General features: G+C 36.7%; 1 protein-coding gene and 1 non-coding gene across 2 annotated transcripts in view; both read right to left on the minus strand.

Annotated features, from left to right (window-relative positions):
* The window catches only part of ALDH1A2 (aldehyde dehydrogenase 1 family member A2), a 100328-nt gene that overhangs the window by 62234 nt on the left and 10279 nt on the right, over positions 1 to 27815 (minus strand). The gene's annotated exons all lie outside the window — the stretch shown is intronic.
* On the minus strand, positions 7035 to 7131 carry LOC112312067 (small nucleolar RNA SNORD16). The gene has a single exon (XR_002975521.1). It is a non-coding gene; the product is annotated as a small nucleolar RNA SNORD16 (small nucleolar RNA).

Below are 27815 nucleotides of genomic sequence, written 5' to 3' on the forward strand. Positions count from 1 at the left end.
AAACTCAGTAAGCAAAAGCATAATGAAAATCCGGGTGTTTATGTACTCTCAAAACTATCTCCCCTCAAGATACTTCTTAATCACCACGGGGAAAAGGGTCAGTGTACATTGAAGAAAATTGGCAGGCAGCACCTTAATCAGATGATCAAAGTTAGTGTCACCAGTGATGGGACAAATTGATATCATGTGCTCCTTACATGATCTCCTAAAGACACAGAACTTTCTGTGATATTCTTCCTCAAAAGGCATAACCTGAATTTAATCATGAGGAAATTATCAGGCAAATCAAATTAAGGCACATAGTACAAAATAAGTGGCCTTAATTATTTACTTTTTTTAAAGTGCCAATGAAAGACAAAGAAAGCCTAAAAAAACTGTTCCAAAGTAAAGGACACTAATGATACATAAAAATAAATGAATCCTGTAAGTGTGGATTGGCTCCTGAACCAGAAAAAAAGTACATTATTGGGACAATTGGTGGGATTTGAATAAGGTCTTCGTATTAGATAGGGTGAATGGCACATAGGAATTCTTTGCACTATTTTTGAAACATTTTAAATTAAATGTGAAATTATTTCAAAATAGAAAGTGGAAAAAAGGGAAAGGTTTAGAGTGTCCTGGTGCCTACCTTTCCTACTACAAATAATGAAAACAAATTTGTTAAATGAAGAATGAAGACGTTACATCTTTCTTTTCACAAAAGTTCATCATTAAATGTGAGTTTATGGCAAGTAAAATAATTCAAGCTCTGCTTTAAAATATGGCCCAATGCTGCCAAAATGATTCTTTTAAAATTTACAAATTATTTCAATTCAAATACTTGTTAGTAACTGTATGAGAAAGTACAAAATTCTGCTTTGCATTATCTGAATTTCGGAATAAGCATCAGGAAGACGTAGCCTTTTCTACTTCGGAGCTCTTTGAAAGTAAAGATGTCCGACTCTAGCTAAGTTATTTCAGCTTGTTCAGTTTCTTCACTCATAAAATATGCAAATATCAACATAAAACATTATATAATTCTGTGGTGCTCTAATCACAAGCAAAAGAGCAAATGATCATCCGTAAAAGAAAGTCCTTGGTCTGCTCTACGTTTCTAAGAGGAACAGATGGATCAGCTTATAAACCTAACTTTTTCCTATCATTGTGAAGAACTGCCCATTGACATTTTATGGGTTGCTGTTGGTATCAAAAGACATAATGAACGTGGTGGGCACTTAGTTAATGTTAACTGGAATGGAATGTCTGCGGGAAGAGGATGGGAATCATTGTCTAACACCTTTCCTAATGTAATTAGAAACATAATACTTCCCACTCCAAAATAAAATCTGAAACACTCTAAAGAATGAAGAATATATTTGGGCAGTAGAGTTGTCTTGTACAAAATAATATATGTGATGTAAATGTGACAACATTCATCATATTAAAACACATAATGAACACACTATTCAAGCACTAGAATGTCATTAATATCACTGAAGCTACTTGTGTGTTTCTTCCTGATCCTATCCCTCTTGCTTGATCCTGCTTGACCCACTTTTCCACTAGAAGTATCACTATCTTGAATTTTTAACTTCTTTATTCTTAGGTATAGGTTTTCTTTTTCTTGTCTTTATGGACTAATTATTAGGTAGAGATTTCTAAATGACTGTATCAATCTTGTGAAATGCATTGTTCAGATGATCCTGATCTTTATTAACATTTTTTTCTGCTTGTCATCGATAATTGAGAAAGCTGTGTTGAAGTCTCTCACTTTAGATTTGTCAGCATATCCCTTAGCTCCATTGTTTTTATCCTTATGAATTTCAAGTGAATATAAGTTTGTAACTATTAAGATTCTCTGGTAAAACAGAACCATTTATTGATATGAAGTGACCCTCTTCATTACTGATAAAGCTTTGTTTCTTAAAATCTATTTTGTTTAATATCAGTAAAGCTAAGTTTTTCTTTAGTATTTTCCTAATATAAATCTTCATTTTTATGTCTTTTTAAATAATGTATGACTATATTTTATTTTATTCAATATGAAAATTTCTGTCCTTTAACTGGCAAGTTTAATACATTTGTATTTATTGTGATTATATTTATTGTGATATTTGGACTTGATGCTTTCTATTTGTCTTGCTTTATTTTACTTCCTGTTTTCTTTCTTATCTCTTCTTTCAAGTTAATATTTGCCATTGTTCATTTTACGATTCAATTTTCCCCTCATGTTAGTTTGGAAGTTATACACTATATTTCTATTCTTTCATTAGTTGTCAATCATATTTTATCATGCATATTTAACAACTTGAAGTCTAAAGTTAATACATATCTTAACATTCCTTCCAAACAATTACAAGGTACTCAGCACACTAGATCCAATTTCTTTCTCCAAGAATTTGTTGTAAAATTATTTATACAGAAAATTTTTAAGAAGTGTTTTCTTTTACTCTCATGATTCTTTAAAATTTCATTTAGTCAAGATTTATTGGGGATCAATTTTCAAGTATGAGCATATATTTTTTGTGCCCTCACTCCCAAAAAGATATTCCCCAGAAGGTAATTCCTTTCTCACACTATGTTGAGGATATTATTCCAATATTTTCTATCCTGCAACAGTGTTTATAAGAAGTGTGCTCTAAGTCCCTGATTATCATCTTTGTTGATAACTTGCCTTTTCTTTCTTTCTTTCTTTTTCTTTCTTTCTCTTTTGTTTTGCAGGTTTCCTTGTATAGTTCGCAATGATTAAGTACTACTTATTTTTTGTCCAATTCTTAATGGAAGACACTACTCATTCCTCTAGTAAGTACAAATATACCGTGTAATTTTCAACTTAAAAAATGCTGGTGTGTTTTTCTTGAAAGATTATGCACACAAAGATTATTTCTTTCATGTAATGTGGTTTCAAGATACATGTAATGTTTAAAGAAAACTTTGAATTTCTAAAGGTTGGTAGATTGTATAATGTTTATATATAAAGAAAACACTCCAGGGGACTTCTGTCCAAGATGGAGGTGTAGGTAAATATGCTTAGCTTCCTCGCACAACCAAAAGGACAACAACAAATTTAAAAACAAAAAACCACCAAAACTGCCAGAAAATAGAACTGTATGGAAGTGCAACAATCAAGGAGTGAAAGAAGAAACATTCATCCAGACTGGTAAGAGAGGCAGAGATGGGCAGCTGGGACAGAGAGGATGCACGGCAAGGCAGAAGCTGGCAGACCTGGTGGTCTGACATTTGAGCATGGATAAACCTGGAGGAACAACTAGGGAGCAAGACAGACCACACAACTGAGAGTTCCAGCAAGGGGAGGTAAAGCTTCAAAATCTCTAGCTGTAAAAACCAGGTTGACGAGGCAGGAGAATCTCCCACCCTCATAGGAGAGTCTGCTGGAGGGGCACACAGGGTCCTAGAACATATACAAACCGACCCACCCAGGAATTGGCACCAGAAGGGCCTAATTCACTTGTGGGAAGCAAGGGAGGTGACTGAAAGTGGGGTGAGAGCAAAGCAAGTGGCATTGTTATCTCTCTGACCCCTCACCTACTTACAGCACTAAAACACAGTTAAATGGGTTGCCCTGCCCTGGTGAATAACTAAGGCTCCACATCTTACAACATAACAGGTGTGCAGAGACAAAGAAATATGGCCCACATGAAAGAAGAGATAAGAGCCCCAGAAAAAGAATTAAGCAATGAGGAGATAGCCAACCTATCGGATGCAGAGTTTAAAACACCAGTAATCAGGATGCTCACAAGAAATGACTGAGTACGGACACAAAATAGAGAAAAAAACGAAGGCTATGCAAAGTGAAATAAAGAAAAATATACAGTGAAACAACAGTAAAGGGAGGGAAACCAGGACTCAAATCAATAATTTGCAACAGAAGGAAGAATAAACATTCAACCAGAACAGAATGAAGAAACAAGAATTCAAAAAAAGGATGAGAGGCTTAGGAACCTCTAGGACAACTTTAAACATTCCAACATCCGAATCATAGGGATGGCAAAGGAGAAGAAGAAGAGCAAGAAATTGAAAACTTAATTGAAAAAATAATGAAGGAAAACTTCCTATTCTGGTGAAAGAATTAGACCTGCAAGTCCACGAAGCTCAGAGAATTCCAAAGACATTGGACCCAAAGAGGAACACAGCAAGACACATCATCATTACATTACCCAAGATTAAGGATAAGGAGAGAATCTTAAAAGCAGCAAGAGAAAAGGAGACAGTTACCTACAAAGGAGTTTCCAGAAGACTATCAGCTTATTTCTGAAGAAAAGAAACTTTACAGGCAATAAGGGGTTGGAAAGAAGTATTTGAAATCATGAAAGGCAAAGACCTACATCCAAGATTAGAGTGGGAGGGCAGATAAGTGCTTCCCAGATAAGGTCAAGTTAAAGAAGCTCATCATCACCAAGCCCTTATTATATGAAATGTTGAAGAGGCTTCTCTAAGAAAAAGAAGATGATCAAAACTATGAACAGTAAAATAACATACTCAGAACTATCAACAACTGAACCTACAAAACTAAAACAAAAACAAACTAAGCAAACAACTAGAACAGGAGCAGAATCACAGAAATGGAGATCACATGGAGGGTTATCAGTGGGGAAGGGTGAGAGTGGAGAATGGGGGAAAAGGTACAGGGAATAAGAAGCAAAATTGGTAGGTACAAAATAGATGGGAGAGGTTAAGAATAGCATAGAAAATGGAGAAGCTGAAGAACTTACATGTACAACCCATGGACATGAACTAAGGCTGGGCCGGGGGCAGCAGGGAATGGTGGAAGGAGGTGCAGGGCAGAGGGGGATAAAGGAGAGAAAAAAAATGGGACAACTGTAATAGCATAGTCAATAAAATATACTTAAAAAAAGAAAAGAAGAAATTCCAGCTCCATCAGTTTTGTTACTTCTGATAAACTTTGAATGTCTTCATGGAATCAGAGATGAAACAATAAATAGGTAATATGTTCTATCTTTAGATGTTACTTTATTCAATCATATGTAAAGATGTAAAGTATGTTTTCAAGGCTTTTTTTCATACAATATTTTTTCCTCAAAATTAAAAGCCCCTGTTTACTTCATTAAACACCCTTGTCAATACAAATATGGTTTTTGGATAATCCTCATGGAAGGATCACTATAGGTATTACATGTTTGTGTGACTTTATTTTTTGGTTTGGGTTCCAATGCTAATTCTGCATGTAGGAGTCAATCTCTAATAAGCAATAGCTTGTGAAATGACTTTTAATGAAATTCTGATGCAGCACCTTGGCACATGCATCTGGCTCTTATTCAGAGCCACTTAAGAGAGATACATCTTTGTAGGCTAAAAACTGTAACCCTAAATAATATGTTGAGAATATTATTTTCTTCTGGTGAATGGCTAAATCAGTGTTTTTTTCTTTTTTTTAATTTTTATTAAATTTATTGGGTGACACTGGTTAATAAAGAACATAGGTTTCAAGTGTGCAATTCTATAATACATCCTCTGTATATTGTGTTGTGTGTTCACCATCCAAAGTCAAGTCTCTTTCCATCACCATTTATCCCATTCTACCCTCTTCTACCTCTCCGCATCCCCCCTCTTCCCTTTCCATCTGGTAATCACCATACTGTTGTCTGTGTCTACAAGTTTTTTTTTTTAATCCCTTCACCATTTTCACCCAGTTCTCCAACTCTCTCCCCTAAACCTCTGTCAAACACTTATCTTTTTACTGTCTCCATCATTTTTCCTTTTTCAGAATGTCATATAGTTGGAATAATATAGTAGGTAAACTTTTTAAAACTAGCTTCTTTCACTTAGCAATTTTCATTTAGGCTTTCTCCATGTTTCTTCATGGCTTGCTAGCTCATTTTTTAAAATTCTGAATAATATTCCATTGTATGGATATACTACAGTTGGTTTATTCATTCACCTTTGAAAGGACATTTTGGCTGCTTCCAGTTTGGGGAAATTATGACTAAAGTAGCTATTAACAGTGATATGCGGGGTTTTGATGAATATAAATTTTCAACTAATTTAGGTAAATGTCTAGGAGAGTGACAGCTGGATCACATGGTAGGACTATTCTTAGCTCTGTAAGAACATGCCACGCTGTCTTCCAAAGTGAGCATACCCACTCTGCATTCCCACCAGCAATGAATAAGAGCTCTTGTTGCTCCACATCCTCATCAGCATTTGGTATTGTCAATTTTTTTAATTTTAGCCAGTCCAATAGGTGCATAGTGGCATCTCATTTTAGTTTGAAATTTCCTAATGACATATGATGTTGAGAATCTTCTTACATTTGCTGTCTGTATATCTTCTCTGGTGAGGTGTCTTAGATCTTTTGCCCATTTTTTAAAGTGAGTTGTTTGATTTTTTAAGTGTTGAATTTTAAAAAGTTCTTTATATATTTTGGGTATAGGTGCTTCATCAGATATGCATTTTGCAAATATTTTCCCCAGTTTGTGGCTTGTCTTTTCATTTTCTTTCAGTGTTTTTATAGGTCAAGAAGTTTTTTTTTAAGTCCAATATATGAATTTTTCCTTTCATGGATTATGTTTTAGGTGTTGTATCTAAAAATTCATTGCCAAACCCAAGGTCATCTATGTTTTCTCCTATGTTATCTTTTAAGAGTTTTATAGTTTTGCATTTTACATTTAGGTCTATGGTTCATTTTGAGTTAATTTTTGTGGAAGGCATAAAGTCAGTGTCTAGATTTATTTTTTGCATGTAGGTGGCTAGTTGTTCCAGCACCATTTGTTAAAGAGACTATCTGTTTTCCATTATTGCCTTTGCTCCTTTGTCAAAGATCATTTGACTATATTTGCATGAGTTTATTTCTGGGATCTCTCTTCCATTGACTTATTTGTTTATTCTTTTGCCAATAACACAATGTATTGATTGCTGTGACTTCACAGGCTTTGAAGTTGAGTACCATCAAGCCTGTAACTTTGTTCTTCTCAATATTGTGTTGATTCTTTAGGGTCTTTTGCCTCTCCATTTAAACCGCAGAATTGGGTTGTTTATATCCACAAAACAACTTATCAGAATCTTTTCTTTTCTCTTGCTCAGTAAGAATTTTCATCACCCTTCTAGACCAGCTCACTGACAGCAGGCAACTGTCGCCGAGCAGAGGAAGATGCAAATTACCACATCATTGCAAACTTATCAGAATCTTGATTGAGATTGTATTGTATCTACATATCAAGTTGAAAATAACTAAATCTTAACAATATTGAGTTTTCTTATCCATTAAATATCTTGTAAGCTCTCTTTTGATTTATTTCATCAATTTCATGGTTTTCCTCATAAAGATAATGTACACATTTTGTTTAGATTTATACCTAAGTATTTCTTTTTTTGTGGCAATGTAAATAATATTTTTATTTCAGATTCCAATGATTCATTGCTGGTATATAAGAAAACAAATGACTTTTGTATATTAACCTTGTATTCTACAACCTTACTATAATCATTTATTAGTTCCAGGAGGTATTGGAGGGGGAGAGTGTTGGGTTTTTTGGGGGGCGAGGAGGTTGGTAAATTCTTAGGGATTTTCTACCTAGATTATCATGTTATGTGTGAACAAAGGCAGTTTTATTTCTTCCTTCCCAGTCTGTATGCCTTTTATTTCCTTTTCTTTTCTTATTGCATTAGCTAAGACTTCCAGTAAAATGTTAAAGAAGAGTGGCAAGAGGAAACATCTTGCCTTGTTCCCAAATGAAAGCATCTAATGAAAGTACCTAATTTATCATCAAGTACGATGTCAGCTATAGGTTTTATACAGATGTAGAAGAAGTTCCCCTCTATTTCTACTTTGCTAAGATTTTTAAAACATGAATGGGTATTGGATTTTGTGAAATGTTTTTTATGTATAGATAGTATGTAATTTTTCTTCATTAGCTTATTGACGTGGCAAATTATCATAACTGATTTTTGAATATGAACCAGTATTGTATAACCGAAATAAGTCCCACTTGGTTTGGTGTATAATACATTTTATACATTGCTGGATTTTATTTGCTAATATCTTTTAGTATTTTTGCATTTATGTTAATAACAGGCAATGGTCTGTAGTTTTCCTTTCTTAGTTTTGGTATTGGAGTAATGCTGGCTTCATAGAATGATTTCGGAAATGTTGCTTCTGCTCTTTTTTTCTGGAAAAGATCATAGAGAATTGGTATGTTTGATGGAAATCACCAGTGAAACCATCTGGACTTGGTGCTTTTTTTTTTTTTTTGGAAGACTTCTATGATTTACTGATTCAATCTGTAAAACATATAGGCCTATCTTGGGTTAGTCAATATGGGTCTCCACTCTCAGATCCCACCAACAACTAATCTTTTCCTTTGGGTCTCTTAGGTTAACCTCCTAAGAAGGGCATCTGATATGGTTCCTACACATATTTTCCAATCAGTCAACAGCTTTAAATTAAATGGCTGCCCTTGGGTCTAAACATCTGGAAACAGGAAAAAGGAAATCATGTAGTACATTTTGAGTCCATTTAAGGGTTAAGTCCTGGATCAAGAGAACTTCTTTTCAAAAGAACTGTAGAGAGGGAGGCAACACATGATGAATATCTCAGGAATGGTGCCACTTTGATAGGTGTTGGGATTTTAAAGATTTTGGTAATGCCTTTGTTTTGGTATAATGGTAATGCTGGTTTCAAAGAATAAGTTGATAAGTATTCTCTCTTCTTTAATTCGTTGGAAGAGTTCGTGCAGAAGTGGCATTTTTTTCCCCTTAAATATTTGATAGACTTCACTAGTAAAGCATCTGGGCCTGGATTTTTTCTTTGTAAGAACATTTTTTAAGCTACTAATTCAGTTTCTTTAATAAATATAGGGCTATTCAAGTTAGCTATTTCTCCTTGTGGTACAATTTTGGTAGAATGTGTCATTCAAGAAATTGGTCCGTTAGTTATAAGTTTGTGGGCACTGAGTTATTCATAATATCTTTTTATTATCCTTTTAATATTTATTGAAGCAGTAGCAATGGCCTGTTTTTAAATTGATATTGTAATTTGTGTCTTCTCTCTTTTTCTCTTTGCAAACCAGTCTAAATTTTATCCATCTTTTCAAAGAACCAGCCTATGGTTTTACATATTTTCTCTTTTGTTTTCTTATTTTCAATTTCACTGATTTCTGCTACAAGGTTTTTCTGCTACAATAATTTTTTCTGCTTGCTTTAGGTTTCCATTGTTCTTCATTTTTGTTTCCCAAGGTAGAACTTAGACTACTTGTATGAATTCAATGCTGTAAATGTCCCTCTAAATACTGCTTTCACTGTATCCCTTAAATTTTGATAAGTTCTACCTGCATTTAGTAAAATATGTTAAATTCTCTTATTTTTTGATCCATTTGTAACTTAGAAATGTGTTGTTAATCTCCAAATATTTGGGGATTTTTCCATGTATCTTTCTGTTATTAATCTCTAGTTCAATTCCATTATGGTCTGAGTACTTTTTCCCATAATTTGTACTCTTGAATTTGTTAAAGTCTGTTTTATGGCCCAGAATATTGCTGAATGTTCTATCTGAACTTGTGAAAAATGTGTATTCTTGAATGGCAGTTTGCTTTACCACTCAGAGAACTGGTATTGGCATTTGTTTCTAGAGAAAACCTAGCTTTTGCATCTTCTTTCAGCTCCTTGATTCATTTTTAGATCAATGTTCTTTCATTCAATCAATACATTAAAAATAATGGATGCAAGGATAGATGCTCTCACTATTTCTACTTAATCCTGTAGTAATATTTGATATTCTACTATGTAATAAAGCAAGAAAAAGAAATGAAAGGCCAAAAAGTTGAAAATAAAATAAGTAATACTGTCTTTATTTTCAGACAACCTGATCATGCAGAAATTGCTAAGAAATCTAAAAAAATTATTAGAAGTATAAATTTAACAAAATCCCAGGATACAATAGCAATATACTAGTAACAGATCACTAGAAAATAAAACTTAAATACATATATTTATACACATGCATTAATTCATCCAAGATCTAGTGCATGTGACAGACGGATACTTTAGACTAGAAAATATAATTTACTTTAATGCCAGATGTGGAAATCCTGGACAGCAACTTTTGCCAGCCAGCAACTATTAACCTTCTAAATTATGCAAATTCAAGAACAATAATCTAAAAAGAGAGACTAAGGAAGAATTATGACTCTTAGTTGTAATGCAACCAATACATAAAATTCAGGAACCTGCAAAATTCTTTCCCACATCCTCCTTTGTGAAACAGGTTAGAAGAACAAAAATAGTGAGTTGGAGCTGAGGGAGGAAGGAATAGCTGAGCAGAAATTTGATTTCACAGAAAAATTTGCAAAATGTTTATTAAAGGCTATTCTAAACACAGAGTTGTTTGTTGGTACCACTGAAAATCCTATCCTGAAGCTGATAATCATGTTTCAAAGACAAGATTACTTTCAGGAAAGTTAAATAATGCAAGGCACTCCATGATTTAGTGCCAAGATGAATGGTAGAGATAAGCACTGCAGGAGTACTCTTGAGAGAAGGAAAATATCGGTGTGGGCTGACATGTTAGAACACTTCAGGGAAACAAGAAATAATGAGGGAGTATGACCTGAGGTAGGGAATGGATAAGTTAGGAGAAAGAAACTCTATCCCTAATAAAAATGATTCAGCTGGCCTGATCTGCCCTGCTTCCTTAACTTTAGCTCCTCTCTGAAGATTATCTGATAGCTTGCTTTAAGGAGTGTGACAGAGAAGGAAGATATTCAAAGTCTAGTTTCTCTTCTCCCCTCCACGAAGTCCCAGACCCTTACCAGCAGCCTCAGTGGTGGAATCGCCCCTGTGTTCTGGGTACTAGCCTCTACCACAGCACTGACCTCAGAGTGAGCAGGGTGGCTTCAAGCAAGCAGAGCCCAGAAATCACAAAAATCTAGAGTCAGAGTATACAGATCAAAAACTCATAAAGCTTGTCAAACAGTCATAGAAAGAAAGACACAAGGAAAAAGAAAAAATTTTAACACGTTATAAATTAACCACATTTAGAAAGAGCAGTGATTATAGGGAATGAAAAATACTATAGAAGAAAGAGGAAGAGGATACTTTTAAAAGACAAGAAAAATGAATGTTGAAGAACTGTTAGAAAACAAGTACTTACTTTTTAAGAAATATAGTTCTGTTAAAATAGAAGAGACTGAGAAAAATAAACCTTATATATTTCATATTGAGAAACAATGAATTGAGAAGGGAACCAAAGATGAAGGGAGGTGTAGGTTTCCCATGAAAGTTCAGGTATTCAATATTTTGTACTATTCAGTGCTGAACAACTAGCTTTCTTTTCTTTTTATCGTGTAAATACAGTGAGAAAAAGCATTGAAGACCAGCTAAAAAATGTACATAGCCTATGGCATATATCCACAGACCATCAGAATCCTGCTAGTTACAGAAACGTATCATGATTTTAGTCAATTTCTGCATGTTGCTAGTATCTCCACACAATGGAGAAGGAATCATACTGTAGGGGAAGTGTGGTATTCCTTGGATAGCATAATCCTGATATTCATAAGCATATCTACTTGGGCCAAAAGGTTCTCAGAAACCATGCAAAGAATTGCAGAAATAAAGACAAGGAGTCCCTGGCAATCGGGAGGGACTTTTTTGTTTCACAAAGTCTAGTCTAAACACAGCTGAACCCATGAGGATATGTCTCTGAAGATACGGGGTTTCCATGGTCTTTTCCTATTAACACCCTCCCTTCCCTTCTTCCCTTCCTTTCTTTTCTCCTCCAGCAGTTTTTACTGAGTGCCTACTTTCTTCTAGGCATTGTACTTGCTAGTGTCTCCTTAGATTTCTGTATGTTCTTTCTTCTCCAGGCTGAGCAAATTATGTCTTTCAGGCTAAATATACCTGTCTGTCTCTGGCACATGACCCCAGGAGTACAAGAGGGCTAAAGGGGTTCCTATGCCAGTCATCCCAAAATACAAAGTCTCCTGCTCCCATGCAGAACATCAAAAGACTCCCAAATAATTTTGTAAGACAGAAAGAAGTGATTCCCATGACTGCTGCACTTGTGGGAAACAGAGTTAACTAAACCAAACTCCACTACGTGTCATCAGGGCACCAACCTATTTGCTGCCCCACGACTCCTACACATGAGGATGCTGCTAGTAGTTTTAGGAAAAGTAGTAAGAAACAGTCAAGTGGTCTGAGCAGCCTTGACCAAGTCATGTTGAATTATAGCACTTGTTACTCTGTTGAAGCAACATGGCATTAAAGCCAAGTACACACCAATGTCAGTTGTGACATGTTCCCACAGTGGAAGAAACTATACATGCCATCAGTGTTGTGGCAGAAGGCAATGGGAATTGCTACTGGTAATGGTTAATGTTCATTTCTTCCTGTTCCACTTTCTATAAACAAGGTAATGCCTATACAAGCTCATTACTGTAAACTGAGCACATTTAAATTGGCAGTAAAACCAGAGTATTTACTCTAGTGCACATATAAAGTGCCTCATCCAATGTTTTGGAAATGTTTCAAGTTTTGAAACCAAGCAGCTGGCAGCTTTACAAGCCAAACCTCACACTTAAATCACTCACTCTGGAACGTTTTTGGTGTCCTGTGTCAGGTAGTGCCATTCAGCAGACATCCACTCCCCGACCCCTTGGATTCTTTTGCAATAAATTCGCATTCACGGGGCTCTTATAATTCTTCCAGCGCCACAGACTCCAATGTCTGTTGATTAAATGTATATATCCCATGCATTTAATCTGACTTTCATTATGGCCACTTCGTAAAAACGCCACAGACTGGACAAGCGATGACACATAGCAAGAAGCTGGAATCCCTGCAAAGCCTCAGATTAGGTTTTTTTTTTTCCTCCTTCTTTATTAATAGTGACCATTTTGTGGCCTAGCTCTAAATCAGCAAAAGTATTTGACAGCAAATGTTCCTATCTATGGATTATATATAACCTGTCCTAAACACCAGATGAAAAAAGGATAACCCCGGCAAAGGGAGGGCTCACTTCATGTAAATCATGTTACAAATTGGACAACACCCAGAGAGTTCATTGTTCAACCTCAATTGTGAAGGCCATTCCCATTTACTATTCCCCTAGAATCGATGTTAATTAAGGCAGACTGAGGTCATAAATCAGCCCGGGAGTTTTACAATGTAATTCAGCATTAAGCATATATGTTTATATTAAAAGTAACTGATTAACCACTAGAGTTTTTTCAGAAGTTGCTGAGGCCATTTTTTTTATAATGAAGACATGTCACCTTTCATTTCTGTGAAGAGAGAAAATAAAAGAAATATTATCTTCTAAAAAGGTGTATTAAAGCTAGTTAAGTGACTCACAGCACTGATTATTGGAAGAACAAAAAGAGAAGGAAAAGAAAAAAAGGAGGCAAGAGTTACACGTGAAAGGAGAGGCAGTTAGCATCTTTATTATATCTCCATAGACATCATTAATTTTTCCTTTATTTACAATCATTTCTTACACAACTATTATATGTCAGACACTATACTAGGCACTAAGGGATAGAGAAATAAATAAGAATCAGCCCTTGTCTTTGACATAAGCGTTCAGCACTGTAGTGGGGAAAACCAATACAATACAGCTCCAATAATATGATGTTGTCACAACACTTAAAAGTATTTATTGAATGCCTACTATGACTGCTCCAAAGATAATCTATTTTATATTCTAATTTTATAAAATAATAGGTAGTTTTTGTGCTTCAAAGAAATTCAACCAAGAACCACACCTGCCTGACAAGAGGGGGAGGTGAAGTGCTTGTGTTCTAGTCTTGGTTTCTCACTAAATGTTCCCAGTTTCCCCAAACCTGCCTCTTTGTCTATGAGAGAACTAAACTTGGTAACCAAAGACAGGCACTTGTGATACAAATCTTTTGTTCAGCCCCTCGACAGACATGGGTAATTGATCACGACACTTCCCTGTTGAATTTTTGAATCTGTCTTTCCTCCCTTCCTTCCCTCTTTCCTTCCTCCCTTCTACCCTCCCTCCTCCCCTCCCCCACCCCCTTTTTAAATGGTACTTTAGAAAGCTACTACCAGCTGAACGGAAGATGTTATACCTAAAGAATTCTTAGTTCTAATGCTGAGTATCTAAGGTACTGTCTAGAGAGCACATGTGGCCACTAGTGGGCACTCAGTAAGACAGTTTATCAGAAGTTCGGTGACACCACTGTAGGTTTGTCTTGCTCCTTCTCTATGTGAATGTTGAAGTTTCATCATCCTTTGACTAACAGATCTCCGTCCCCATAGCAGAGTCTGTCCTCTGGGTTCAACAGTGTCTGCCTCTTTTCCCAATTATGCCTAGTACTTCACCAAGTAACTCATATAGTAGAAAGATACTATTTGAAAAAAGAGAAATTAAGCTGGAAAACAAACATCTTAAAACCTATGCAAAGTAACCACCAAGAACTGGAAACCTCCCACCTCCCCCCGCAAAAAGAAACTGGTTTTAGTTTCTAGTTTTGAAACCAAGTAGTATATCAAGATCATACTTTAACAGCCAGGTCTTCTGAAAACACGATTTTAAAATGCACTAATAAATATCTTTTACTCGGTCTAAATATAGTGGAGGCCTCATTGGTTAGAAAGAAATAGATTCACAGAACTGCAAGGTGCCTTAGATATAACCTACGCAAATGGAAAGTGTTACAAAAGCTTGTCAAACATCCAGTGACTTGCATGAGGTCACCTACCCCTTTAATAGGAGAATGGGGACTGAAATCCCCACATCCTGATCCCCATCCCAGCACTTTTTCTAAATTTAATTTTTGCTGATGTTTCCTTAGAAAGCAGACTTGATGGTTGGCCAGGGACGATGAGCAATCCTCACCACATCTCTTTCACAATGTCTCCTAAAAATTATTCAGCACAAGGAAGTTTGCTGGAGTCCCCTTTTTCTTTAGCACAATCAACACAGGTGACTGCAAAATAATTTTTCATTTCCTTTCTTGAAAGCAAATGTTAGGGAAGCAGTGGTGATTGACATTCCTAATGTGATTCTGTTTAGAGGTGAGGTCCCAGGACATGTGCTGCAGGCTCCTCAGGTGTAGAAGCAGGAACTTCTGCCAGAGGACAAACAGAAGCCAGACTATTGTGATACTCAGATAGAAAATTATTTTCCTATGCGTATTAAAGAACAGTTTTGTGCTCTTACAACCACAGGGCTATAGCTGCGGGACTAAAGAAAAGGGACTTCAAAACCTATCCTAATGACTTTTCACAGGAGGGTTGGTTTTGGATGAACAGAGGAAAAAGGGAATGGCCAACCTTGACTGATTTAGGAACTGCTCACAATTGCACTGCATCAAAGCGACTCCTTTTTCATATGTTCCTTTCTCTGTAGAATCCAGTTACCCAAGGCTGAATAAGAAAAGGGCATCAAATGCCAAAGTCTTTATAAAATGACCACAGATGTTTGGCTCACAGTTTCTTCTCCCAGCTAAGGGAATTAAAATAAAAATTCAGAATGGCACTTTATTAAGACACTCCACACAGGTATTTGAGGGGGAAAAAAACTGTGAGTACATTTCCTTCTATAAATATTTCATAGTATCCTAGATTCTGGGCACCTGGACAGGAAACGTCATATATTCTCCATCTGAGAAATTTTATTTACTTCCTGGTCGAGAGCTTTTAAGAATTCTAACAAGGGCAATACTCGACTGCAGCAAACGCTTTCACAAGTGTCCCTTGCCAAACCTGAAAGGAAAAGTTGTAGACATCTCACAGTGTCCAAGAGAGGTGGTCTGAAATATAGAGTATATGGAAATGATTGGCTTCTGGCCAAGATGGAGGCATAGGTAGATACGCTCTGCTTCCTCACACAACCAAAAGAAGGAGAACAACTACTTAAAAACAAAACACAACCAGAACTGCCAGAAAATCTAACTGTATGGAAGTCCAACAATCAAGGAGTTAAAGAAGAAACATTCATCCAGACTGGTAGGAGGAGTGGAGGCAGGCAGCTGGGGTGGAGAGTAAAAGCAGCAAGATAGCGGACGAGCGGATGAGGTGCTAGGTGGTGGACCAGGGGTCCCACATCTGTGTGTGGATAAACCGGGAGGAACAACTAGGAACCGAGACAAACCACTCAGCCAGTTCCAGTGTGGGAAACTAAAGCCTGCAAACCTCTGGCTATAAAAATCTGTGGGAGTTGCAATAGCAGGAGAAACTTGCAGCCTCACAGGAGAGTTTGTTGAAGAGACCCACAGGGTCCTAGAACACGCACAACCCACCCACCCAGGTATCAGCCCCAGAGGGGCCCCACTTGCTTGTGGGAAGCAAGGGAGGTGACTGAAAGCAGGGCAAGAGCCAAGCAAGCGGCATTGTTGCTTCTCTGACTCCTCCTCCTCATATAGCACCACAACTCAGTGAAGAGGATTGCCCTGCCCTGGTGAATAACTAAGGTTCCGCCCCTTACAACATAACAGGTGTGCAGAGACAAAGAAATATGGCCCAAATGAAAGAACAGAACAGAACCCCAGAAAAAGAATTAAGCAACGAGGAGATAGCCAACCTTTCAGATGCAGAGTGTAAAACACCAATAATCAGGATGCTCACAAGAAATGACTGAGTACAGACACAAAATAGAGGAAAAAAATGAAGGCTCTGCAAAGTGAAATAAAGAAAAAATATACAGTGAAACTATAGTGAAGGGAGGGAAACCAGGACTCAAATCAACAATTTGCAACAGAAGAATAAACATTCAACCAGAACAGAATGAAGAAACAAGAATTCAAAAAAATGAGGAGAGGCTTAGGAACCTCCGGGACAACTTTAAACATTCCAACATCCGAATCATAGGGATCCCCAAGGAGAAGAAGAGGAGAAAGAAATTGAAAACTTAATTGAAAAAATAATGAAGGAGAACTTCCTATGCTGGTGAAAGAATTAGACCTGCAAGTCCATGAAGCTCAGAGAATTCCAAAGACATTGGACCCAAAGAGGAACACAGCAAGACACATCATCATTACATTACCCAAGATTAAGGATAAGGAGAGAATCTTAAAAGCAGCAAGAGAAAAGGAGACAGTTACCTATGAAGGAGTTTCCATAAGGCTATCAGCTTATTTCTGATGAAAAGAAACTTTACAAGCAATAAGGGGTTGGAAAGAAGTATTCGAAATCATGAAAGGCAAAGATCTACATCCAAGATTACTCTATCCAGCAAAGCTATTACTTAGAGTGGGAGGGCAGATAAAGTGCTTCCCATATAAGGCCAAGTTAAAGAAGCTCATCATCACCAAGCCCTTATTATATGAAATGTTAAAGGGACTTCTCTAAGAAAAAGATGATGATCAAAACTATGGACAGTAAAATGATAGCACACTCAGAACTATCAACAACTGAACCTACAGAACTAAAACAAAAACAAACTAAGCAAACAACTAGAACAGGAACAGAATCACAGAAATGGAGATCACATGGAGGGTTATCAGTGGGGAAGGGGGAGAAGGGAGAATGGGGAAAAGGGTATAGGGAATAAGAAGCAAAATTGGTAGGTACAAAACAGACGGGGGAGGATAAGAATAGTATAGAAAATGGAGAAGCTGAAGAACTTATATGTACAACTCATGTATGTGAACTAAATGGGAGGAATGCTGGAGGGAAGGGGGGGGTACAGGGCCAAGGGGAATAAAGGGGAGAAATAAATAGGACAAGTATAATAGCATAATCAATAAAATATACTTAAAAATAAGACAAATGAAATATAGAGTATACAGTTGTATCCCTTGATTAAAACAATAAAGATCAAAAAGGTGAGCTTTTTGAAAGCCAATTCAAGGTGACTGAACTCATTTATACAATTTTTTTTTTCAAAAGAGACCATTAGGATAACAAAGTAATATGCAAGTCTATTCTCCCCAAGACAAGGGTAGAGACCGAAGTTGTTTTAATTTATTTAATCATGGAAGTTCAATGTTATGAGGGTTATGTCTATGCATGAAAAACAAATTAGAGAAATAAGGAAATTCACTGAGGGCTGAGGTGATTAATCTTGTATGTATTCCTTTATATTCCTTATAGAACAAACTAGAATGGAAATACTAGAGTTGAAAGATCACCATTTAAATACCAGTCTGCTTTCACCATTTGGGAAGTCTTGAAGGGTCTTAGACTCTCAAACTCGGAGCTTTGGGTCCTTCTCTGTAAAAAAATGGGGGAAAAAGGGCCTATCTACCTTGCCAGGCTGTTGTACAATTAAGGGGCTAATGTGAGAATGTGCCTGAGCTTCGCTGGCTAAAATGGAAGTTTCTCCCTTTCCTAAGTTTCTTAGAGAAAGATATCCTGTAGGGGAGGGGGATATAAGGGGACTAAAGGGTAATGGGAAAAATGCAATAAAGACTTTTTTTTAAAGACAAAAAAAGATAAGAGTTTTAATTTTTAAAAAATGGAAAGAAAGAAAGATCTCCTGGCTTTATCGGATTTCCCCCACATTCTAACATGTAATCAGTGTTCAAAAGACAAAATAAATCATAGTACTGGAGAAAGAAGTGAAAATGAGATAAGGAATTCAGATTGGCTGTTAACAGGGATCCAATTCATCTACAGTTGCTTTAAATTGTTTTATAAATCTCAGGAGTTACTTGGATAAAGATTCAAAAACAGTGAAGCTTTGCCATGCAGGCCAAGCCACACCCCTTGGCCACTTTTGCAGTCAGAGATAATCCAGGACAAGTCAGGCTCACCACACTTTTTGGCCCATAGCAAAGTAGCCATGACTATAGAGAGAGGTTGCCATGAATTTTCTAATTGGGGAATCTAAATCCCTGAGGGATTCTCACAGCAGCACGCATTAATAGGAGTTAGGTGTAGATAATTTCCGACACTGAATGAATCTTTGACATAAAGCTGCCATGTTTTATTTCAGTAATAAAATGTTTTGTTATTTTAATAGTAAACATTTCAAATGACTTGTATGAAACCCTGTGGAAGATTGTACCTTGGAGAACTGAGTTTTACTCCCTTGCCAGAAAACTGCTTTTGGTTCATCCAAGGAGAGTACCAGACAGCAAATCAATAACCACACTGATTTATTTACAGAAAAAGGTTCAATTAGTTTTAAGTAAGCAGTACAAAGAAGGAGTTTGAGGACTCATCATATGTTAGTTTTCTCCTTTTACATGATTGATCCATTGTTTCTACAGATGTACTTTGAAGAGACTTATGGACAACAAAGAACAAACAGCACTATCATTTAACTATATAAAATTATATTTCTATTGTTATAAAAATAATTGTGTTGATGATAACCTCAGCATGCAACTCTGCAAAGCAGCATATAATTGAATATTATAATAAAAGATAATAAAGGTAATTTTAACCTGAATGGAAAAAATCCCCACCTTATTTTACTTCTAATTAAAGAGGTTACCTATAAAAAGTAAAATGGTGAGGCAAATGCTCAGATCAGTGATGGAGGGAGGTTCTTCCCATTGATATATCTAGGTGTTTAGAGCAAAAGTGGCTCTGTTGACTTCCATTCTTCACTCTGCTTCACGCCAAAACATCTGGTTAAAAAGTGAAAAAACACCCAAATGGCATTGTATAGGAAAACACCTAGATGATTGATTGCATTTTTTACTTTAAAGCCAATGTTTTGATATTATAAAGACATGGCCTTTGTTGAGTAGGTGTAATCTTTTACTGGTAAAAACCATGGTTTCACAAAGCTTGCTTTGACAAAGGCTAAATTATTAAATCTAATTTTAAATCAATGAACAGTTTTATATAATGGACCCAATATTGTATGCTCTGAACCCCACTGATCCGAGTGCTAAGCTGAAAGGCGGGGAAAAAGACGACTTCATTAGAATGGGCTGCTATCCAGAATTGCAAAGTATGCAGATAGCTCAAGGTCAAAAGAAATAAGAAACTAGAGGCAATATTTTAAAACAGCTTTAATGTATTAATCTAAAGTGAGTGTACCAGAGTATTTTAAAATAAATGTTGTATGCCAACCCATCACACTAATGTGCAATGATTACACAAATTGTGTTGATGTTGTAAACAGAAATAAGTCAAAACATCAGCAGTTAGGTAGCGAAGATCCACCCGGCTTCTGTCATATACATTTAACCTCAAGCTCTGTTCCTGAAAGTGAAAGGACACTGATGAGAGTACAGACAGAGACAAAAGGTCATTAGTCATGTTGCTCAGAGGACAGTTTAGTTTGGCCAGCCTTTCGGGGGACAAATACACTGGGAGGTGAGGCGAGGTGGTGGGGCCTGGCCTTGTTCCCAGAATGAGGCTCCTTGGATCATTCAGATTAAAGGGCTCCAGGGGTAATTCTAGGGACCTGTGATACAAATTAGGGCAGACCTAGTGTTCCATTTGATTGAGGATTCCAAGAGTGGTGGCCAGCTATCTCTACCACAGAGCTAGTGTCTGATTTTCCCAGTCTCCCTTAGTCATGTGACCGGGTTTGACTAGCACCTAGCTTGAATCTCATGGAGGTCTTCTGGGTCTTCTTTAACCACAAAGATGGACAAAGGCATCCCGAAATCAAGTTCTGCCTCCCCATTGCTTTATATAATTTCTTAATGGGTCAAATTCTTATGTGTATAAAGATCACTACATGGCGTGACTTGGGTGTGTCATTTAAACTTTCTGTGGCTCAATTTTCTCATCTGTAAAATAAGATAAAACCACATCATCCAGTGCGCAGGAAGATTACATAAGGTACATATTTAATTACCGAAAAGACTGGCATAGTGTGCCCGCAGACTTTTAACTGATTCTAATTCTGAATGCAAGCAACCAATTCAAGGCAATCAGTGCTGTTAAAAAGCTAGTCACCCCATGTACTGTTTGCTTATTCATTCATTTATTTTCTCTCTACCGCTGGTAACTAAGACCTGTCTGCCAAACCATCAGAGACACATGGGGCAAAAAGATCGAGGGAGAAGGTTAGGACTGTGAAGACCATCCAACACATTAACTGGTCTCTCCTGGAATTTCTGACTGCTACCTTTTTCTGACTGCCCAGAAGGCAGGATAAAGCGGGCTGGTTCAAACAGACCAGAGTGGCCTGGCCCTGAGAGGGTCTGAGCAGGCGCTGTGGGAAATGGGTTCTGAGGAGAGGAAACTCAAGGAAAGGGCTTTAGCTACCTCCTTCCAGTCTTAAGAAAGCGGACAAAACATGATTTCTTTTTGTCTTCGGCTTGGAAACAAATGTTCCTTTGCCTATCTTCCCTAGGTTTAATTAGTCTTCTGTCTTTCTCAGAATTCAGCCTGTTCATTTGCAAATGGAAGACATCAGAAAGGCTAGTGAGTGTGGGTGTGGGTGTTGGGGGTGGGGGGGTGGCAGAGGCTGAAGTGTTTATTTTCAAAGCCACGGGGGTCCCCATTTGAAAAAGCACCCAGCTTATCTCAATGTTTTTGTTTGTATGATTTTGAATTAAAAGGTTGAAGCAATTCATTTAGGAGATTAACCTGTCTTTACAATGGGCCCAGTTGACTTATTTATTCACTAGTATTGCTAGGGTTAAAAAAAAAAAGTCTACTCCACTCTGCATTATTCAAGTGCAATGATTTTAAAAGATTCCTTTGGTCTTTCATCATATTGCCAATTAATTTTTCATTAAAATGATGTTTATTTGCTGGTCACAAATAAAAGTCACGAACCATGTGTGTTAACAGTTTAGGGTTGCCAGTTTTAGCAAATAAAAATACAGAATGCCCAGTTAAATAATGAATTTCAGAAAAAACAGTGAATTAAATTTCAATATTAATTATGTCCCAAATCACTTGCAAATCATGGGGAATACTCATATTTTAAAAGTATTCATTATTTTCCTAACATTCAAATTTAACTAAATGCCATGTATTTTATTTGCAACCCCCCCAGGTTTTCATGAATGTCTCCATGTGCCAAGGATGCCAAGCGAAAACTAGGAGAAATTCCATTTCATTATTATACTTAAACTTGCTCCCTGCAGAGGTGAAGTACTTCAGCAGTCAAAGTAATTCCCAGTTTATAAACAGATAAACTGATACTTCAGGAAGTCAAGTGAATTCTGACTGGAGAATGAGATCTAGTTCTAAGCACCAAAGCCCATCCATTTATGGTAATTCCATTTACAGCCATCTCATTTAGAAAAGAAAAAACACAAAAAAGACAATTGGTATCATCAATTGAACTAGAAGTTCAGGTCATTAACCACCCCATTTATACGCCACTGTCATCTTTCATTTATGTTACAAAGCAAACGTTCTTGTGCAAAGGGACTGAAACACCCGAGTGCATATCCTAAGGTTGAAGAGGCCTTTGAACCAATAAATAAGTGATTTCTCCACAGGAGACTAAATATTTGCTTGTCACAGTAACAAAAAGCAAGCTGAATTTTATGTAGCACAATTATTTTCGTGTATATGTTAATAAATGAAAAGAGGGATTGTTCAATTGTTTTTCTATTAAAATTTTGGTCCTTGACTCAAATCTTAGCAAATATTTTCAATATATTTCAAATTATAACTATTTTCTCCTTAAATGATTAAGTTCTTCCTCTTCGTTCTTGGTCAGTACAGATATGCAAAAGAGGTCTATGAGTTACCTTCCCTTACCCCAGAATTATATTGTAATCGTTGTAGTGATTCATCCCCAAAGCCCCTGAGTTAATAAATTGTGATGATGAACTAATAAGCCTAATTGTGCACAGTGTATAGAGTCAATTTCACCAACCTAAAGTCACATCTAATGTTTAGGAAGAAAGGGGTTCTTTTCTTTTTTTTTTTTTTTTTTGGTAGACCTCAAAGGACTTCAATCTTTCTTTCTTCTCTTCTTTTCTTTTTTTTAATTGGCACCTTCCCAGAAAAGGGGGAGAAAAAAGGAGACATCAAGTGAAAAGCCCAAATTAAGCTTCAAATATTTAGTCAAGAAATGCCTATTTGCCATTTAAATAAAATATTAGAAAAATCTTGCTAGGGCTTGATTTTGAAATAAACCTCACGTTGGCGGTAAGTCTTGCTAAGAAATGCCACTGAAAGCTGCCACTTGACCCGGAATTCCTTTACAAGAAAAACTAGCCATAACTACATGTGAGACCTGTATGAGAAACTGCCGGAATGTCAACTTCATTTGCAGTGGCCCCATATGGCCTGATCACTCTCCCTGGCATGATAAATCACTGGCGGAACCCTTACCTTCCTGCGTTTGATCTCTGCTCAGCAAGATGTGGTTTTGATGTGAAGAACTCCAGATCTCTTAGGTCAGAGACAAATAGCAGTGGCACTGACCTGCAAAGTGCTAAGTCTCTATTAGACTCAAGTGAAAAGCCGTAAGCTTCTGACAAGTTCCCTCCGCATGGAGTCTACCGGGCCCGCCGTGGTTTTCATGAGCTCAGGCTCACAGAAAAGCTGCTGATATGGTTTGGAAGAAAAGTGCCAACAAACCTCTTCTTTCCTCTGCTATTACCAAGTATTAAAATCAATTTTCCCTCAGACTTAAGGATGAATTCTCTTGGGAGTCACTGGCCTAATTTCTAGTCCTATTTAAGTCTTTAGCAAAACCAAACATTTTTATTTCTAGTGGATCTTCATGACACTGCTAAATCACTCACATGTATGAGGAGAATAATTAACGCAGATTTCTGTGGACCGCTCTTTGGTAACTACAAGGACATCCTTTGGGATCCCATGATGGGACACTATCAAACATACAAGTTAGTTATCAGTAAAAATAAAAATAAAGACCTGAAATGAACCTGGAAAGACACATCTGAGAGGCTTCTTGAAAAAAGAGTTGGTGTGTTCAGACGTGATTGGTCACTATAAAAAAAACGCAGAATCTTTCTGAAAATTGTAAGATTAAAATTGGTGTGAATTTTAGTTGGCTGAAATAATGAGGATTTCCAAGAAAGCTAAAAGTGTGCTAGCATTTTAGCAGCTCCGTTATTTCAACAGCCATCCCTTTAGACCACTCACAATTAGAGACACTCATAAATAAGCCTCCCATTAGCTCTCTGTAGAACCGAGTCAGTGACTTGGCAAGTGTTCATTAAAAGCAAAATGTAGTTTCTGTACCCGTATTTGTATGTATGCATCCATACCAAATATTGAACAATAATCTCTCTCCTTAATTCAGATCATCAAGAGTTCCAAAAATCTCTCTGTTTTGTGTACTCTTTTCTAGGCCCTGTCTTTTTCGGTTGGAATTCCTGATAACGATATCAGAATGTGGACAAACCTCATTAGTCTCCTGCTGTGTACAGGGCAGGATTTATGCTCAATGTGCTGAACACAATGTCACACATCACTAAAGGGACAGAACTACCACCCAGGCTCCAATCTGCGAAATTTTTCACTCAGTGCAAACTATCAGCATGGAGAAGCATGAAAGAGCAATTACAGCCAACACATGTAGTCTTTTAAGTGTACACCAATAAATACCCATTTGTGAAGGTTAATTTAATGCAACCCAGGGTGTTATCTGGAATAGTATATGTCACCAATTCAATCAAGTAATTACTAAATTCTCAAGAGGGCTCACAGAAGTCAAATGTGGTTATTCCAGGTTCATTGCTTCTGGTCTCCCGAAGGACCATTTAGGCCAACAGCTGGAAGAGCGACTACAAAGGTTCCCAGGCATAACTAACCATTTAATGAAAACAGGTAATGCGTCTAACCAGGGAATGAGAGTCATCAAGAGCCTGTCCTGAGAGAAATACTTAGAGAAGCCAAAGAGACCACAAGTGTGTAAGAATAGAAAAGGAGATAAAAAAGGTAAGGAGGGGCAAGTTTGAGAAGTACAGGAGAAAGAGAAACATGTTCTCTCCAGAAGTGAAGACAGAAATCTGGAGAGCCTAAAATCTGGCTTAAAGAAGACAACTTGTCAGCAGTTTCTTTAGATGGGATTTTTGAGCCATTTCCAATGAAACATTAATTGTGCATCCCAATCACCACCGCTCTCTGTCACTGAAACTCTGTGAAAGTTTGGATATTGCGTGAATTTCTGGGCACCACTCTCTATTTCTCTATTCTGCATCCCCACTAGGTTACGTGTAATAGACAGGTCTTATAGTGGTTGAGCCTTAATGAAAAACGATTGTGCAGGAAAAGCAATGTGGAGGGTAACCACCCAACTCCCTGACAAGTGTCTCTCCCACAAAATGATGGCTTAGGGAACGACGGCTTAGGTGGGAGAAGAAACATGAGAAAGAATGTGAAATATATTGGCTTTCAACAGTCTTATACATCTTAGCTCCCCAGTGAATCGAATAACCATAACAAAGAAAAGCACTTTTTGAATGAAAAAGCAAACAAGCAGGTGTTATTAAGGGTCAGGTGTGACTACCCAATCAGTGAGAATCTAAAAACACAGTTCTTTACCATAGCCTAAAGAATCACACCTACCCAGGTGATTCATACCTAAAGTGTGGATTACTTCAATACTTTTTTTGCTTTGAATGCGCATTCTCGTCTTTATGTCAGGTTGAAGTTGTTGCTAACAACAGCTATGAGAATATCAACTAGAATTAAGTTTGAAATTTGTAGTCAGAGAACTGAGTTTGGGATTATCTTGCAAAAACACTCAGCAGAACTAAACTAAACTCAAATTTTATTGCCTTTGTTGTGGTTCTTGTGCCTGTTCTTCCTGTTATGAGAAGGAAAGGAAGAGGATTATTTGATCCTGGAATTGCCACCTACTAGCTATTGAGCCTGGAAAAATTATTTAATGTTAATATGCTTGATTTTCTCACTTATAAAACGGGGATGTTAACATATATTCCCATCAGAGGACTGCCACAATTATTAAATGTAATCATGTGTGAAAAGTACTTTGGATATTATAGTATTAATAATATAAGCTATAGCTATTAGTAGCTATTAATGATAATAAAATATAACAAGTATTCATTCAGCAAACATTTCCTAAGTATTTACAGTATGTGGCACTAAGATAGATGGTTCAGAAATACCAAGATGAATAGGCATTTATAATCTAGTACGGTTTATGAATAGGGAGTTACCCAGAAAAATATAATACAAGGCAAAAATTGGACCACCAGGAGTAGTATAAACAAGTAATGTGGGCATTCAAAGAATATAGGTTCACCCTAAAAAAAGCGCAGGGCCAACTCTATTCGTTATTTCATAAGTACTACGCAGCGAAGGGCTAGATTCAGCTTTAGGGTTGGAAAATTTCATTCTTCAGTAGCTTCTTCAGAATTATAGAGGCACACATGCATGATCAAAGAGCTCACGAAATACAAGCACAAAGGTGAATGTGCACCACCAGCACTGAGTATAAAACACAAAAATTTAAAACACTAATAAAATACAAAGTAATGTTATTTTCAAGCCTGGTGCTAAGGAATGATTTAAATTCTCTAAACTAACAGGATTAAACACAGTACTGAATCAGTTATTCAAGACAAAGCTTTTTCTACTAAAAATTCTTTTTCACGTTATATTCACTGTCATCTCTGTAGTGTTCTCCAGTCCTAAAAACAAACAGCACACACTGAAGAATTCATCTGTTTACCAGGTAACGGGCCTTCAAACATGAGTGGGGAGTTGGGGGGATGCACAACAGAGCCAACATTTGAGCGCTTACTCTGGTCCAGATAATGTAAGAAAAATAGAGAAATGAGACTTGGCATGAAAAGTTATAATGATCATGTATCCCAGAGTTTTCTACAATGACTCCTTAAAGGTAGGTTTATGGAATGCATTACCATTCTTAGTTTAGGGAAACCAACTAAAAGCATCCACAAAAGTAGGACTGGTTTCCGATATTATTCCATTATGGAGAAGACCAAGCTTGGAGGAAAATCACACATTCTGGACCTCCTAATCTTATTCCAAAATGGCACAGAATACAATTTTGAAAAATTCTTGACACGTTAATTTAATTTGGTTTTCCTTTATGTTACATCATATGCACTTAAGACTTATCTGTGTTCTTATACATAAACAAATACCAATTAGACACAAATGCAAAAAGTAAAAATTTTAATAATAAAAATAAACTTTGAGAAAACTATATAGATGAATATCTTGAAAAACTTGGAATAAGAATGGATTTCTTAAACAAGACACCAAATGCACTAAACATTTTTTTAAAAGACAGAAAAATTCTCCATTTGCATTTAAAACTATATGACAATTACACCAAAAAAAAAGAAAGAGAAGAAAAGGCATAGGGTGGAGAAAATGTTAACACAGTATATAATTGTTAAAGGATTATAATCCTGAATATATAAAAATTGCTACAAGTCAAGAAAAACACACACCTACACAAACAGAAATGAGCAAATGAGCAGACTGGCCAAAGGAAGAAAGCCACGTGGCCAAATATATAAGATGCTCAACCTAACAAGAAATCAATGAAATGCAAATTAAAACAGCAACTAGATAACATTACAGACTCATCAAATTGGCAAAATTTCCTAAGTATGAGAACTCTAAGCATAGGTGAGGATGCAGAATAAGGCGAAGTTGGATATACTGCTGGTGGCAGTGGAAACTATGAGACTGTGTTGAACAGAAATGCAACCTGTAATTAGGCTGTAGGTACACACACCCCATGAGCCAGCAAAATCGCTTCTAAGTATATATCCTAGAAGGTCTTTCACACAGGTGCGTAAGGAGATATGGGCGGGAATGTTTAATGCAGCATTATTGTAATAGTAAAATGCTGCAAGCACCTTCAATGTCAATAGCAGAACTAAAAGTTGTGATATATTCAAGAAATGGAATACCATACAACAATGACAATGAATTAATTGTTAGTACGTGGAACAACGTAGGTGAATTTTGAAGATATTAACCAAACAAATCAAATTGCAGATGGATATGTACACCACACCACCATTTACATAAAA

This window comes from Desmodus rotundus, chromosome 7, assembly GCF_022682495.2.
Source record: "Desmodus rotundus isolate HL8 chromosome 7, HLdesRot8A.1, whole genome shotgun sequence".
In the NCBI taxonomy this organism is placed as follows: domain Eukaryota; kingdom Metazoa; phylum Chordata; class Mammalia; order Chiroptera; family Phyllostomidae; genus Desmodus; species Desmodus rotundus.